We start from the raw sequence: 18425 nt of genomic DNA, 5'->3' as shown, positions 1-18425 counted from the left end.
ACTACTGACTTCACTTCCACAACCATCTGACAAAATTATCATCCCCATTTTACAGATTGAGAATTGAGGCACATGGATACAAACATCCGAAGTTCCCACTAATCTTCTCGTTCAATCAGAGAAACACAGAACCTGATTTTGTGGAGTAGAAAGAATTACACAGCATAGTAGATGTTCAAAGCAGCCTCCTACAGACATGAGTGGCAGCTGTGAGTGAACACAGTTACTGGAAATCAGACCCTGGAGTCTCAATTCAGGCAGTGAGATAACAAGGACTACACCATTTCGTATGTCTACACAGTATGTTGCAGATCTGTGAGCAACGTCTTGGAATGAATGATTTGGATATAAGAAACAGCACACTAGTGTTAATACAATGTCCTGCCTTAACCATTCAGCTCTACGAAGCAGGATGTTTCAGACCTGCTGTGGCATTTTGGTGCTTTCCTCCCAAGACGTTCCCGCCCCATCTTGCACCCTCACTCCCTATACACCCTACACCTTTTGCTGGAAATTATTGTGGAGGGCCTATGACAATGACAAGGAGGGCTTTTTGTAACTGCACAGTCCTGATCTATTCTCTGAGGTGTGTCCTTCCTCTACAGTGAATGAAGCAATGGTCAGGAGGAAAAAAAAAAAAAAAAAAAAGAAAAGAAAAAAGGTAGTATGTAATGCTGTAACTACATCAAAAAGCCTAGGAACTCAGAAGACAAATTAAAATAGTACTGCTATTTCTTTGAGGGTTTTATGGGAAGCTCTCCTGAGCAAACTACTCAGGTTAAAAAAAAAAAAAATCCCTTTCACTTCCTTCTGAAAAGAGAGAAGGAGAGAAAGAGAGAAAGGAGAGAGAGAGAAAGAGAGAAAGACAGGAGAGGAAGGAAGGAAGGAAGGAAGCAAGGAAAGAAGGAAGGAAGGAAGGAAAATCTGTGGAAGATTTTAGTCCAAGTGATTGAGTCTTTGCAAAATTATCAGCAACTAAAATAGAGTATAATGTTTTGCAATTCAGAAATTCAATTTAATTTATATTTGTAGCTTTAGAACTGTATTTGTTATTTAGGTATATTAGATGTAGCCATTTGTTATGGAGTGATACTTACTGAGATACAGAAATAATCATTAGAAAGGGAGGATGCAAACTATATTTTTGGAAATGGTTAAGCAATTTAATTGCTTGAGTAATGATCTAAATGGTAAATGTAATTAAATATTATACCTTTTAAAGTATATTAGGATAAAATCCTGAATCAGCTTCTTCTAAACATTTTAAGCAGTGCATATTTTCATAATGAAAGAGATCAAATAATGTTGTGGTAATTTTTTTAATTTTATTTTTTGTTATTACCTAGAACGTGGATTACAAAATTACAAAAATCAGTTGTAAAGACATTTCTCCATGCTTTTATTTTTCATTCTCTTTTATCCTGGTGTTTTACAAAATATGGCCATGGACTTTCAAACTTGCATTTCTTTCCCCCTCCCCCTAATCTCAGACCAGGAAGTTGGCAAAAGTGTAAAGCAAATTCATGAATTTTAAATGTGAAATAACCAGCAGCTTAGCTAAGGTGTTGGCCTTTTCATTGTTTGGAATTCATCAGGTATCTGTTCCAGAACAGTTTTAGGCACGAGGATCATAGGGATTATCTAACTCTAGAGAACATTAATAAAACAGGAATTTTCAGCACTTACCAACAATGTTAGCTTCAGAACTGGGAAACATTACAAAGACATATTTCAAATATATGTTAAAATGTTGTTAATTGTCACATTAAATGAAAACAACAGCAAATAAAAACATTTTCAAAGATGAAAGAAATATAAAGAATTGCCACAAAGATTGGCATATTTATATTAAGTTCTACTGCACTAAAAAACAACATGACTTTAGGCATAATACAGTGCAGGTAATTCAGACACCTGACCCAGCATGCAGTCTTACCAAATTCTTGATTACCTGTCTTGAGGGTGAGTTGTGCCTGATCATCCAGTCTCCCTTCCATATACTTAATGGAAGGAGACAGAAATTGCTGAAAATGTTTATGAGGGAGATCTTCTACCCCATTTTGTATACTTTCTCCTCTATATGAGACACCTCTGTGCAAAGCTATATATTTAAATATACATCTGCTCCTTGTGAAGAGTAATGGGAACCAAAAGAAAATACTAGGCTCTTATGTATATTTGGGATGTTTGAGAACAGCATTTTGGCCTCTTAGACAAATTACAGTTAAAATAATAATTGTGGAACCATATACCCAATCAGAAAACCGAAGTCATGGAGAATCTGTGCTGGAGCACACAGCAGCCCTTCCCTTGAAACTAGAACACTATGCAGCAAGCCAGCCCATTAAGGATGGAACTGTGAACAGTTATCTTTCTTCCCTGGAAAGTGGCTTGTCTGGCAGAGAAATATACAAGGGATGATCCCCAGCACAGAACAACTGAAGTTTGGCTTAAAAAGAGTTTTTAAGCTAACAAAAACCACCCAGTTAATGAAAGTGCCTGCAGAGTTAAGCACTGCTGTACAGCAAGTAATCTACATTATTGTTTGGACCTTGGGCAGATTTTGCAACTCAAGTCACAATTTGGTCAGGGTTCAGGAGACACTATATTTGTGTCCAATTGCAAACTCTTATTAATAGCCAAAATTGAATCTAATAGATGTGGAGCAAGATTATGATATATAGCTGAAATAACAGACCACTGAGCAATGTACTTAAAGTGGTAATTTGGTATTTACAACTCCTTAGTGCTTTCTGTCAGCCTTTCAAGTAATTCTATTTTGACTTTACCCAGCTCATAGGGATGTAGTATAAAATAACTAATACTCAATTTCTTATATCTTGCACCTGGGAGTTAAGGAATTTAATGGTCAGAAACCTAGCTGCTGTTATGGACAGGCCTCGACTGGCTGCCTCAGTCAGGAAGTGAGATGGAGAAAAATCATGGGTGAAGTTTCATTAGCTGGAAAGGAAATTGGAAATATTCTGCAAGAAAAGTTAGAAATAAGACATCAAAATCTATTAGAAGAGGAGTTATAAACTGAGTTTTAGTTTTGGTGTACCTGGAGGATCGGTGTAGTTGTCCCCTCCCTCCAACACGTGTGCACTGTTACTAGTATTCTCCAGTGAAAACAAAAAGAACCTTCAAAAGATAAATTACTAACTGCAAATTTAACCCCTGGCAGTAACTACTCCATAGAGCAGAGATTCTTTCTGAATTAAACCCTCCCAGATCCATGCTGTAGAAAATGAGTCTTAGTTGTCAAGAATCTTCTGGAAACCTGCCTTCCGCCCACTGTTTATGACACTGTAAAAACATTGAGGAAGTGCTCTTTTAAAACTTGTGTCTGTGAACTCATATTTGGCATGCTGCAGCACTAAAACAAATTCATTCATAGGCATTAAATATACTGAGATAAGGAAAATTTGAGGTGTACTGTATACTATATTATTCAGATGAAAGAGATGATTAAAAGCAGAGAGGTGGTTACACAGGTGGTGTAAGGTTGGCCCAACATTGTAAGAGAGAAGAAAACTTAAATTAAGGTTTCAGAAACAAAACAAAACAAAACGAAACAAAACAAAATGAACAAACAAAAACACTTAGCACCACCACTAATCTGGGCAAAATTAAATGTTATGTACTCCCAAATTGTTCATGCTCTTTTGGAAATTCTACACCAGTGTCTGTGTACATGTTTACAATCAAATAAATAGAATTTTTATCACAGTGAAGGGAAAAAGAAAATCAATAATTAGAATTGAGTTCTTTCTTTTTCTTGAAGGGTTTTTGTGTTTTGTTACACTTTATGTAATACAAATCAGTGTTAGTAAACATGCATTCTAAATTTCTTGGGACGTTTCAAATGCTTTGAGTAGTTCATATATTTATGAAAGAAGGCCCTAGTCCTTTGCAGCTAAGAAAAACAAGGCAGCTTTGTAAGTTAAAACACAAAATGAAAGTATGTTGAAATAACTGGTTTTATTCTTAAATTAGTTAGATGTCATGCAATGGAATTCCAGAAGGATGGTCATTACAGGTGTCAATAGTGTCAGGGGGTGAATTTATGCTCCATCTTTCCTTTATTTCTCTAATCTGTAGGAGTTTTCCCCCACACAATCTGTGCTGTAGTTAAAAAAAGCAGTATGTTCTTGCATGTGATAGTTTGAGTAGACAGTTGTTTATTAAACTCTGCTGCTTTTCTACAAAAAGAGTCCAAACCATTAAGTGAAATTCTTCAAAACTTAAAAATCTCTACAAATCTTTTTCCTTTAAAATATATTTTTTCCGTTACTCTGCCTTTCTTACAGAGACACTTTTCTTACAGAAGGGACTACCTTTCTTACAGACCATCCATCCTCTGAGCCACGTTCAGCACTGGGAGCCTAGAATTGAAATATACGATGCATTGACTTCATGGTGTGTGCCTGGCCAACTACATAGGCCAAAAACTCTTCTAGTCTCAGAAGAGACTCAAAAAACCTTGAAATTAAAGAGAAAAAATATTTAAAAAAAAAATAAGTCACTTGCTGGCTTTACTAAAGAATGACCTCAGAAACTGTCTAGGTTCTGTATGTAGCTTATGTATCTAGTTTATCAGGTACCATTTTTTCATTTATATTTTTACCTCATTTAGCTGCATGTATTATTAAGTCCATGCCAACAGCAAGGCATTGCTAATGAAGCTTTATGAGTGTATGGAGCTCTTTAAGATCTTCTGATGTCTGCTAGGAAAATTTGGCACTGGGTCTGGTATTGATGCCATCCTTTGATATCCTTTAGGCACTGACTGGATTAGTACAAACCCCTTTCATTATAAGTAAACAGATAAACAAACAAATAAATAATCAGTAACTAGTTTGTTTTATACACATTGTTCTCTAAGTATTGCTTGGGAAAACTTGGAAAGCTTGGAAAGCTGTAGGAAGCCTAACTATATCAATTAAACTGTCAGCCATTCACCTATGAACTCAATGGAAGGTCTGCTGACAAACTAATAAATAAATAAATAAATAAATAAAATGATAAAAAAAAAGAAAAGCATATATAGTTGATTTTGAATCCTAATTTCTCAAGCACATTATGTACTGATTTTAATACGTCAGACTGCATTCTTTTAAATGTGAATATCATTGTTTTGTTGACTTGGAGGTTTTAAGATTAAAGAATGAATTTTCAGTAAAAAAATATATTTTTTCTGATTTTTTAGCTATTAGTAATGTGAATGATTTTATATTTGCTCCAGTTTTGTAGCTTTATAAAGAACTGCTTTTGTATGCACTCCCACACACATACCCACGTGTATATCCAAGGCTGACCTTTGTAGCTAAGAATATTTGGCATGGAGACATTTTATGACTGGATGATTCATTTTTGTTAAACCAAAAATTTTATTTTAGATAAACCTCTAATTTACAAATCGAAGATTTATTTTTTTTAATATTCTCCAGAGAAATAAGATGATTAACTTTAAAATTTGACAATATTTTCCCCAGTACTTGTAAAATGAATGCAGACATAAAAATTTAAAGAAACAGTCAGTGAAACCAGTAAGAGCTGAGTCCAGGGCATACTTACATCTCACTTAATTGGCTTTTACCAGCTATAGATTCCATTCAATAGAAATTATATTGCAAACAGTGGACATTATAACATTCTTTAGACAAAGATGTTCTCGTGAACACAAAGGGTGGGGTGGGGGGATGCAAGAACAAACTGATATATTGAAGTAAATTGGTTTGATGTACCACAAAATGATATGCATTTTGCTTAACGTAACATTCCTGATATATTTAAAAGTAATATGAAATTTGTGAAAAAGGTGAAAAAAAGTAAGAGGATCTATGCTAGACAAATGTTAGACAACATATATATTAGACATATTTTTATAAAACTGCCTTTGTATATACTTACATGTATACATACATGTATACAGTGTTCATGGTCTTATGTGTATATATATATATAGTTCTCCATATATATGGACATTATTACTACATGCATTTATGAATATTTCACATTACAATAACCATAACAGTGCAGTCCCGGGTGCTGAAAGCAGCTGAAGTACAGAATTCTAGAAGGTGAGAGGGTATTACAGAAAAGCGTTAATGTGTGCTTACTCTGTTTGTACAATCTTTTACTAAGCATCTGCTTCTGGCTGCTCTCAAAAACCAGATATGGGTAGATATTCGGTCTGACCAAGCACTGATATTCTTACATTCCCATGTAAATATTATATTATTATTATTATTATTATAAATACCTCAAAGATCTTGTCTTATAGTAATAAACTCATATTATGCAGTTCCTGGGCTCTCCAAGGTCTGTCTTGACATGGAATGAGTGCTTCATGCTGGATGCTTTACATTTCAGTTCCTGAAAAACAGACCCTTGCTTATGTAGGAATTCAAACAAGGTTGATCTCTCTTCCTTTATTCCTTTAATTACTCTATGATACTTTTTCAGCCATGTATCAGGGATAGTTACAAGTCATTTCATGCAACTACATGACTTGCCCTTTCTTTCCCACTGATGTCCTTGCCATGGGAACGTATCCCCACATGATCATGACATGCTATTATTCTTTCTAACAAAATGAGCTTTCAGCAAGACTGGCTTCAATTTCCCTGGCTTCAGGTTAATATTGCTTTAGGTTTGTCCATAAAGGGCACATCCTTTGTTTGTTGTTTTGGCTCTTACAAGATTGCTTGTTGGCCTCAGACTGACATTGTTCATTATTTAAAATAGTTAATGCTGTATCTCTGAGATCAGGTTCACTGCATCTTATTCAGACATCTGCATGATTGAGTACCTTCTATCCAGATTGACTTCCCCCCACCCCCACCCCCACCCCTTAATTTATAGCTACTGTGATATTCTCTGAGTGCATTTCTTGCTTGGGTTAAGAATTTCCTGTGATTTTCTTAACACATTAAGAATTTCTTTCTTAATCTGATTAGTGAAGATAGCTTCTTAAAGATGATATTCCTCCAGCAGGGACATTCAAGGAACATCTTTTATATTTCAGTAAGGTGATTAGTAAGAACTAAATATTTTCCAGTTATTTATTTAGATTATTTGTCAGTAACAGTTTACATGCACGTATATATACATACCCATATATGCAAATAAATGTATACTTTTTGTGTGTTTGAAGCTCTTACAAAGTTAGAGAATCTGCAACAGTAATGTTTCCAAGGATCCATAAATATTTTGGTTCATTAAGATAAATAAGACTTAAGGTAGCACTTCAGAAATTGTATACACAAGACTTTTCATCCATTTTGCTTAAATTTAAGTTCTGTGTTAGAAACTGAATATACTTATTAGTATGCCATATACTTCATTCCTTTCCTTTTTAAGCCTAAGTCAACACAACCGTGTTATCTTCATTCAGTACTGTAAAAAAAATATATATATATATATATCTTTTTTTTCATAAAGAGACTATTTTTTTTTAATGTTAAGTATTGCATATTCTTAAAAGCTAGCAAAATGAATGCTAATTACCATGTACATTTACAGACATTAGTAGGAGCCTCCTATTCGTGCTGATACACATTAATCAGGAAAAAAAAAAAAAAGTATTAGCAATAATCTTGAACTGGTCTTCTATGTTAAGCTTGAATACCATGTCACATTGATTCAGGTAGCATGCCCATACTAAAAAAGAATATACTTTTATAGGAACCTAGCTAAATTGGTCTCCCCGTCTTCTATATTTGAATGAGTAGACTGATACTCTGCCCCAGTTACTCATTTTTGTGTTCAAGATAAAAATTGTTTTCTTTTTTTACTAAAGAACCATAAAGAATAGCTGAACAACTAGTCCAATCCTACCCCACCCCCCAACTACAAGCTGGAGTTGTTAGTTAACAAGATTTTAACATTAGACCATGATAATTTTGTGTTAGAATGCAGTTCCTGACCATGGTGAATATCACTAAATCATAAGGATGTTATTTAAATCCAGTTGCTTTTATTACTCATGCTTCTTATATCATCTTTCAAAAGCCCATATTGGCCAATATTCTCTTCATTTCATGTGCAAAACATGTTCAACATATTTTGCCTGGGTATGAGATCAAGCAAACAAACTCATATTTACATTCATACACACATTACTTTTTAGTATTTTAAATATTGTTAAATATTTTGATTTTTTCATTTCCTAGTGATACGAAATGAGTAAAATTCAAATTTACTTTTCTTTTTTTTTTCTTTCCATTTTTGTATTTTAGGGTTAAGTTTTCAGCTTGTCTGACTTAAAATTGTTGTTTTGGTGGGGGCTTTTTATTTGTTTGTGTGTTTGCTCTAAGTTCGCATTTAGATATGCAGACACAGGTTTATTGGCAGTTCTAAACAGGGCTATGGTCTCCTGCATGCAGGTTTTATATCCTGTGACACACTTCCTTAGCTCAGACTTTTCATGGAAAGCTCAGGCAGCATCATCACTAAGGAAACTGAAGGACCAGAAAAGTATCACAGAACCACATTATCTTAATTTAACCTCATCTTGTTTTCATGTCAGAGAGTGACCCTGCTCTCCCATTCTCTAACAGTAATATCCATAAAATAAGGAGAACATGTAAGTTTTCGTATTCTGTAATTTCTGTAGCTTTTGAGTTATACAATGTTGATTTTTCTCATGTTTGCCAGAACATTAAGAAAATAATTCTTTAAGAAGGTGTTCCTATTTAGAGTTTCATTTTCTCATATCAAGTCAATATAGAATAAATTAAAAAATCCAATCTCACTCATGTCTGAAAACACACAGGGATGTTACTGACAGAAAGTCTAATCTTTTTTTTTGGTTGAAGGAATACAAAATCACTTGTCTGCAGTCCCTGGGTCATGTCTAACTTAGTTCCATAGTGACCATAAGTCATTGTCACCTGGCAGGTGTCTTCTGACCTAGGGGAAATCAGTTTGTTTTTAAACTCCGTTTCCTGGAAATGCTAGATTTCTTATGTATCTATATCCTAGTTCCAAGACTCGTCATCTCAGCAGACAGGTTGAAAATTAAGTGAGCATGGACACTGAACAACACCTTTGCTCTGTTAGAAAAGTCTTCTTGAAAACAGAGAGGAAACATCGTGGAAAATGTGCAAAAAAATCTTACTGAAAACCTGGACAGTCCTTTTCCTTTGGATAGGCAGGAGAGGCAGGTTTCTAGTACTGTCATTAAAAAATCATACTAAAAATGTCACCATACGAAGGAATGCAAGTTCAAAGCTTGAAGGGAGAAAAGAGAACTAATAGCCTTTCTATTTGTTTTATCCCTGTTTTGAAAATTTGAGAGAACTGCTTTAGAATTAAATTACCCCATCCTAAAAAAGCTAATAATTACCAACTGCTATTGAAGCACTTAATTCTAATTAACTTCTCATTAACACTCAATTAGGATGCCACTCCACATATACCCAATAGGAAGAAATAAATGAGATGAACAATTGATATTCTGGGCTACTGTATAGGATTTTTTTTTTTTTTTTTTTTCCTTAAAGCTGTGTTCGTCATCAAGAATGTCTCATCTTGAGTGTGTCAGATATTACCTCAATGTCCTTTCTGTATAGATCAGGATAAATCTTTCTAATATTTTTGAGGGAAATGTGCTCTCAAATCAGGATATTTTCACTTTAAGAGAGAGTCTTGAAAATTAATTTTAAACTCTGACAAAGTGTTTTATAAACTCTGACAAAATGTTATGAATTTAAGATTATAATGAAGTGTTCTCTAAACAGGAGAGGGGCTGCACCAATTGCTATTCATTGCATTTTATGGATGGATGGAAAAGGGCTTTCTGAGAGTAAGGAATAAAGTTACACTGTTAATTTAATGAACCTTCACTTCTGACACAGAATTTGGCATTATCTGTAAGTGTCATTACAGTATTGCTAGCTCCAGTGATTTTACTGTGAATTTCACAATGGATGGTGTTTTACTTCAAGCCACATCTGCTGGAATTAAATCACCTTTTACTTGTGAAAATAAGTTTCTATCCCTCATGTTGGAAAAAAAGAGCTTGAAAATCAGTGAGAGAAAAAAAGCAGGAATTTACAATTTGTGTGAGGAGGAGGGGCTTATTATTGTTTTCATGATTTTTAAACCAATCACATGGAATTTTTTAGAAAAAGAAACACTTGTCATGGTGTAGTTGGGTTGATAGCATTTGTCTAGCATCTGCACTGAAGTGATATTTGTAGATTTTGTTTTGTTTTATTCAATGTTAACTATGGTTTTGGAGCTGTTCATGAGCATCACTTGATTTTTACATTAATTGAAAGAGAAAGTTTTGTGTTCAACTCAGTTCAGCTTCTTGTGTTCAATTCAATTCAGCTTCTCAAAAATCATGAAGCTTGAAAATTCGTACTGTTTGAAGTCTTGTGGCTCCGTCTGTGTTTCATAAAAAAAGAAAGGATTATAATTGTGGTACATAAATCTTATCTATGTATACACAACTGCATATATCCTAATACATGATGCAGACGTGTATTTGTCAAATTATATATATACATATGAATTTTATATAATGCTTTTACATGGATACGTATACATATCTGTAGCTACCTTAGTAGCTATGGAGACATGCTCATATATCTTATCAAATGCTCAAAAGCTACTCGAATATGGGGAAAAAAAAAAATCAAACCCTCATGTTCGGGAATATTTGTATTATTAAAATGATAGCTTGTTTAGTTTCTGAAACAGTCATTTAACTCAATGATTATTAAATATGTTGTCCTGAAAGATGGAATTTAACATAAAATTTCTCAATATCCACCAACATTATTGTCAAGTTTTTTAATTAAATTAAATTAATTAATTTAATTAAACTAACAACATGTTTCTAGCAGCAGACACTTTGCAGAGCATATCATCACACCACTAGAATCATCAAAAAATTGCAGGAATCCCTGGCACAGATAGTTTTAAAAATATGATAATTCTGACAAAGTATTCAAACTCATTTTATTTGAAATTCTTATTCTGTGCTACATACTGCACATGGAGAATCAGAGATTTTGGGGATGAAAATAAATTGGAAAGCCCTTCTAACTTCCTTAATGGTCTTGCTGTGATTCTCCATTATAACTCTACACACCCCATTCTAAATACTCTGCTAGCATTTAATAGAGCTAGACCTTCTTACAAGAATTCCCATAATAAGGACAAATTTTCTAACCAGATGGACCTTTCCAACAGGCTGAAAACACATTTTACAAGGACTATTAATCAATTGAGTCTGTTGTGATTAGATAATTAATACAAGGAAAAGTACTTGACAAAAAGGGTGGTTTTTAAGTCTTTAATGATGTGTCATGAATTAGCTAGTAGAATTTTAATGAAGAGCTCAGCTTCCTAGTGTCCATATTTCCTGATGAAAAAATTAACAGTCCAAAAGTTTTCAGTGGCTGTTAGGAACACCTAAATGTACAATTTCTTGATCTTAATTTGAAGTATGATTTTCATGGGATGTCAAACATTCAAATGCATTAGTTCTCTTAGCAGTTATGGGCTTATCTATAAGAAACAAATAAATAAAACAAAAACATTCAATGTTATTTATTTTTTCTTTTCCTCACAACATATGAAATTCTTCTGTCTATGAATCACTTCTTCTGAATTCCAGCAGTTTAAGTTAGCTCGTGTGGTACAGACCTGGAGGACAGTATGAATACGGTTTCTTCCAGCTTTTCCACTAAGCAACTCCTCTGACACCAGCCTGGATTTGAAGTAATTGCCTAACCATACAGTCACAGGGCTGAACTACCTGCCCAAAGTCAAGGACAAATGGGCATGCCCCTGAGACCTGTTAATTCTCAAAGAATTATGAATTATGTACTTTGAGGTAGTAAAGTGTATATTGAGTATGATTTTGCTTCGTGTGAACTATTTACCTCTTTAGAAATTATAAGGGTTTTTTAGTATGTAAATATAAATTCTCAGAGCTATCTAAAACATTATTTATCAGTCATTATGTATTGTAAGATATGCTTCCTTATGATAACAAATAATGTGATTTATTAGCCCACGGTCTGATGTTACAGTTTCAGGATGAACCACTTGAAACTATTAATTTATAAACCTACTGTAATGTCATTCATTTTATTCATTCATTTATTTAAACCAATACCATTTATAACTCAAATTCTTGTCTATGTAGCTGAAAACAAAAAGAAAAAAAATTACCTGGTACAGGCTGAAAGCTCACAGTAGACAGTGAAGTGAAAGGATTAGACACTTATTATGTTTCCTTTGGAAAACTGCAGAGAAGGTGCCACAAAGGTCTTCCATGATGCGCAGAGTAGACCACAAAGGCATTTCAGAGTGTCAGGTGTGCTCAGGAAGCACAGCATGCCCATTTTATATTCCTCCTTCCTAAACTACACTGCTATCTCTATACTCTTATAGTGTATTCCTGAATGTTACATCTCAGATTCCAGCCAAAGTTACTGAAGTCTACAAATTAATAAGAAAGCAGAGAAGACATGCACACGCATAGATGAAAAGGAATATAGTTACTATAAAGTCCTTAGCTCATTTCAGGAACAAACTACATTTCTGCTTTTGTTCTGTATGATACATTGGAACTTGCAGAGTCTTGGTTAAAGTCAACTTTATTGACACAATAATATGACAATGATGCTTTTCTATATGTAAATTATAACAAAAAATTGCTCATGGGATCAAACTTCTCATGTCAGATTGCCCTTCCTTTACTGAAACAACTGTCACTGAGGTCAGCATAAAACAATCAAATAAAGTTTGTCGTGTTAAATAAAGGGAAAGAAAGAGGCCTCTGGGAACTGCCACCCACTCAGAGTTGCTAAAACAAGTGCATACCTGAGTGAGAGCACCTGTTCTCCCTTCTCCTCCAGGAGGTGTTTCTGACTGTAAGTTTGTCTGGGCATTTCCACAGGAGGCGTGATAGGAAATATCCAAGATCAACAAAGTAGAAAACAAACAAACTGGTTGCATTAGCCTCACTTTCAAGCTGTGGTCCTGCTGGCTCCTGGAAGTCATTTTTTTCAGGGATCCGTCAATGCACAGTACTTTTGGAACCAGCTTGTAGGTTTCATGAGCTAAAGCAGGTCCATTTCTAGTTATCTTTCTGAAGTACCCCTTCTTTGCACATTACACTCACTATGTAGGCACTGTATAGGTGACACTTCCACAACTGATATGATTTTTCAGGGGAGCAAAAAGGACTCCTTCCCCACTCTACATAGGGAATGCAGCTTACCCAGTTAGAAAGTGTGCATATCACTGATCTTTATCACTCAGAGGTTTTATATGCTTTAGACACCATAGCTACATGTGGTACAATAGCATAATTTACTCCACCCTGTCATCCATCTTGGAGAGTCTGGGAGGACCTAAGAGATCCCCTCTAGGGCTTCTGCAGCCAGAGGAGCTTCCAGGGTTTCACAGCTCTTTGCCTGCAAATCCTGTTTACCTGCTAAGGTGCATTGCCTCTGCACTATTCCAACTTTGCAGTGAGTATGTAGCCTTTCCTCTGAGTCAGCAACACATTCCTGTTGGGGCTTGCACCACAGAAAGCTTGTCTATGCCAATGTATTTACTCAGTTATTTGGGCATCTGTAATGCTGCAACCATATCATTTTGGCCTATCATCCTTTTCAACAGTCAAGTGAAGTTTCCCGACTGTGGGGACCATATGAAATCTCATAAGGCTCTACTCTAAAATATATTCTATCAAAACAAATGCCAGTTAAAAGCCATAAAAGTGAAAAGTTGATATAAAGACTTTGGTTAACATGACAGAGTCAGGTAAATTTTCTATGCTAATTTCTTGGTCTTCATCCAAGAAAGGTAGTTATCATATCAGTTACTTATTTTTCTCATTAATACTATTGTGCATCTAATACTAAATATACCTTCAGTTCTCCTTAGGAGATATCAGTGATTTTAGTGAACCTACTCTGAGATTCAATTGGTAGGATAAAATACTGGATTTTAACTTTTTTTTTTTCCTAAATGCTGCATGTGTTTTTAAAATAAAATTTTAAACTAACAAAACTGGGAAAACAATCATTTTGGAGATAATGAGAATGTCTCGGGTCACTTAGGTGAAGAGAAAATCTTCAGTAGTTTACATTTACAGTCCTATTTTGTTATTTAAAATGACTAGAAATATAGTAAAATGAAGTCTGTAGGGAATTCCATTCAATATCACTGAAAACACCAAAAATCAAATGTATGGATTGAAGGGGGTTTTTGAATAACATACATTTTCATTTAAAATTTTTGATTGATAGTAACCTACAGTATTGCTACCAAATATGTTCATATCCTTTCAAAATGAACACTGCGCTACATGTCTTAACAGGAATCTTGACAAATAACATACAGTTAGCTGTTGCTTAACATAGACTAACCATGCCCTTGTCCATCACTAATCTGCTTTTGCAATGTTGCATAACTGCTCCTGGGAAAACACGAGAGCACAAGGCATGTCCAAGCAAGAAATAAAAACCCAGTAAGCAAATGAGTGTCTGCTAATCATCATGTAAGACCAAATTTAGAAAGCCTAATGATTTAAGCTCATCAAAGGAAATCTCTAAAACTCTTTTTTTTGGGGGTGGGATAGGGAGATGGAGGGAAAACATTATATGAAAAAATTACTTAGAAGCCTACCTGTATATAATTCATTGCTTTGCAGATGGGGGACACAAACATATTATATACCACCATGTCCATGTTGCTGACCTAAAAGGAGCTTGATGAATTTCAGAAAAGGGGCACTATGCAAGCACCATGAACTTCCCAAGCTGGAAGAATTAAACCTGTGACAGGCTCATATAGATTGGCTCAGAAGTGGCTCTAAGCTTCTTTGCTACCTAACTCCTCAATCCCTCTGCATTCAGAAATTTCAGGGCTAGGAACATCCAGGGCATTTCCTTCACACTGAGAGTTGAGAATGAACAGCCTCTGGAGCTGACTTCGTGGTGGTCAGATCAAATTCTGCCTGCAGTGCTGTGGACAGTAGGCTCAGGGTTATGGAAATTAAAAAAAAAAAAAAAAAAAAAGGATTATTTCTCACTGAGATAATATAAGAATGCACATTTTTCATTATACTTCTAAGCAAACTTCTTGATTTGATGGTAGGAGACATAGCTAATATGACACAATGACCATACACAGTTCCTGATTCATGTTATTTTTTTAACTTTAATAAGCCTCCACAAAGCTTGGAAGCTGCCTTAGTATAGAAGCATCAAATCATAGAATCATGGAATCATCTAGGCTGGAAAAGACCTTCAAAATTACCAAGTCCAACCATCAACCTGACCTACTGAGCCCCATCACAAAACCCTTAATGCCATGTCCACACATCTCTAAAATACTTCAAGAGATGGGGACTCCACTACTTCCCTGGCCAGCCCATTCCAATGCCAAACCACATTCTCCATGAAGAAATTCTTCATAATGTCCCATCTAAACCTCCTCTGGTGCAATTTGAGGCCATTTCTTTGCATCCTATCACTTGTCACTGAAGAAAAGAGATCAACACCCTCCTTGCTGCAACCTCCTTTCAGGTAGTTGTAGAGAGTGATAAGGTCTACCCTCAGCCTCATCTTCTCCAGACTAAACAGCCCCAGTTCCTTCAGTCACTCCTCATGTCTTGTTTTCTAGTTCCTTCACCAGCATTGTTGCTCTTTTCTGCACATGCTCAAGCAACTCAAATATTATTCTTGTAGTGAGGGGCCTGAACACAATATTTAAAACGCAGTCCCACCAGTGCCTCATACAAGAGGAAAATCACACCCCTAACCCTGCTGGCCACGCTATTTCTGACACAAGCCAGGATGTCATTGGTCTTCTTGACTACCTGTCATACTGCTGGCTAATGTTCAGCTGGCTGTCAGCCAGCACCCCAGATCCTTTTCTGGCAGGCAACTTTCTAGCCACTATTCTCCAAGCCTATACCACTGCATGGGGTCTGTGTAGGACTTGGCACTTAGGCTTTTTGAATATCATGTGACTGGACTCAGCCCATCAATCTAGCCTATCCAGATCCTTCTGCAAAGCCTTCCTACAGCAGATCAACCTCTGGAACAGGTTGCCCAGAGAGGTTGTGGATGCCCCATCCCTGGAGGCATTCAAGGCCAGGCTGGATGTGGCTCTGGGCAGCCTGCTCTAGTGGTTGGCAACCCTGTCCAGAGCAGCGGGGTTGAAACTCAATGATCTTTAAGGTCCTTTTCAACCCAGGCCATTCTATGATCAACAGTTGCACCCATCTCAGGTGCAAACTTCTGAGGGTGAGTTCGAACCCCTCATCTAGATGATTGATAAAAATGTTAAACAAAACTGGCCCCAGCACTGAGCCCTGGGGAACACCACAGGTGTCTGGCTGACAAATGATTTGAACTCCATTAGCCATGACTCTTTGAGGCCAGCCATCCAGCCAATTCCTCACCCAGTGAACTGTACACGTGTCCAAGCCACGAGCAGCCAGTTTCTTCAGGAGAATACTGTGGGAAACAATGTCAAACACTTTACTAAAATCCAGGTAAACAACATCCACAGATATTCCTTCATCTCTTAAGCAGGTCTCCTTATCATAGAAGGAGATCAGATTAGCCAGGAAACACCTGCCTTTCATAACCCCCTGGCTGGCTTTTTTATTCACTTGATTGTCCCATAAATGTCATGTGAAGACATTCGTGATGACCTGCTCAATAACCTTACCAGGTACTGAGGTCAAACTGACAGGTCTGTAATTCCCTGCATCTTCCTTCCTTCCCATCTTGTAGATTAGAGACACATTCACTAACCTCCAGTCAACTGAGACCTCCCAGTTAGCCAAGACTGCAAGTAAATTATTGAAAGTAGCTTGGTGAACACTTCCACCAGTTTCTTCAGTACCCATGGATAAATCCCATCTGGCTCCATAGACCTATGAACTTTCAAAATGATGTATTAGTTCACTTATACCACATTATCTGGTTCAGATCCATTTAACTTAAGACAACCTCAGAAAGTTATCCAGGAAATGGTAAATCTTACCTAGAAGGGTATCTAAGTTAAACACATTTGAGTAACTGCAGACATTTACAGAATAGGAGTTGACATCTGAACTGGTGGTCTAGATTTCTCTGACAGACAAGGAAGAGAAATAGGCATTTGTAGGTGTCATTCATTATTTCCTGACATAGATTTATAAAGCAGACCTGAGAAACTGTTTTTCCATTGCCTGTTTCTCCCCATAGATTACTCCATGAGGCTAAGGCTACTAGCTGAACTGTAGGTACATTTCTTGTAAACATCTAACATTAGGTGCTAATGAAATCAATCTCCTTTGAACCAGGCTTTAATTGCTGGCCTTGCTGTCCACTTTCTTTGTTATATAATCATTGTGCATTACTTTGGGATTCTTGGTTGTTTCCTTCTTTTTTGTTTTTGTTTTTGTTTTTCTTTGTTTCTTTTTTGATGGCATGTTAAAATATGAAATGTTTCAGAACTCTATGTCCTATTCTTGTAAAACAGTGAAATAGAAGGATTATTTCAGACAGAGATTACACTGTCATGACTACTTAGTGTTCACGGCGCAACACATGTTTACTACACTTGGCTCTGATATGTGCCACCGTCCTGTTTGATTTACATATTTGTTAAAAGTGAAAATGACAACCTTTAAAATGCATCAATAAACACATTATTACTGTAAGAATATTGGAAAAAAAAATCTTCATTTCTCCATATATCTAAGACAGTCATACAAATCTCAAAAATTCAATATTGTTCAAATACTTGTGACAGTAAAAAAATAACAATAAATAAATGCTGAGACTAGTAGTGTGGTTGATTATTTCTGTTTGCTTGTTTGTTTGTTTGTTTGTTCCTGAAAGTTTGTCCAACATCAAACATCCTGGCTTGTATCAGAAATAGTGTGGCCCAATTAAACTCCACAAAACCAAGTATTCAGCTAGAGTGAATATTCACAATGAAGTATAAACCATGAAAGAAAGTTTTAAAAAGAAAAGTTGGCATGCACTGTCTGGCAGTGCTATTACAAATTTTGTAGTACATTAAAAAAAAATAAAAATCTTGGAAATGACTTATTTCCTTTTATTTTCCTTTTCCTTTTTATTTCTTTGAGCTGAGTTATTGACAGACATATTAACATTTATTTTGTTTATATTTGAGTGCTGAATTATCTTTAATTGTCATGTACTTTCTTCTGCTTGCATGAAAGAATTAATAAACCACTACTGTCAACTTCTGCACAGATATATTCTGCTTACACATGATGTATCAAAGACTGAGAAGAAGAGAACTTTACTGTAAGTAAATTAATCTAAATGGACCCAGGAGTCTTTTAGAATATTGAATGGAATGGAAGTTAAGAAAAAAAAATATTAAATTTCCCCTTGGACTTTTCAGAATTTTCAACA

The sequence above is a fragment of the Cygnus atratus genome, chromosome 3 (genome assembly GCF_013377495.2).
Source record: "Cygnus atratus isolate AKBS03 ecotype Queensland, Australia chromosome 3, CAtr_DNAZoo_HiC_assembly, whole genome shotgun sequence".
In the NCBI taxonomy this organism is placed as follows: Eukaryota; Metazoa; Chordata; class Aves; order Anseriformes; family Anatidae; genus Cygnus; species Cygnus atratus.
The sequence above is the reverse complement of the archived record's forward strand: the minus strand, read 5'-3'. Positions refer to the sequence as shown.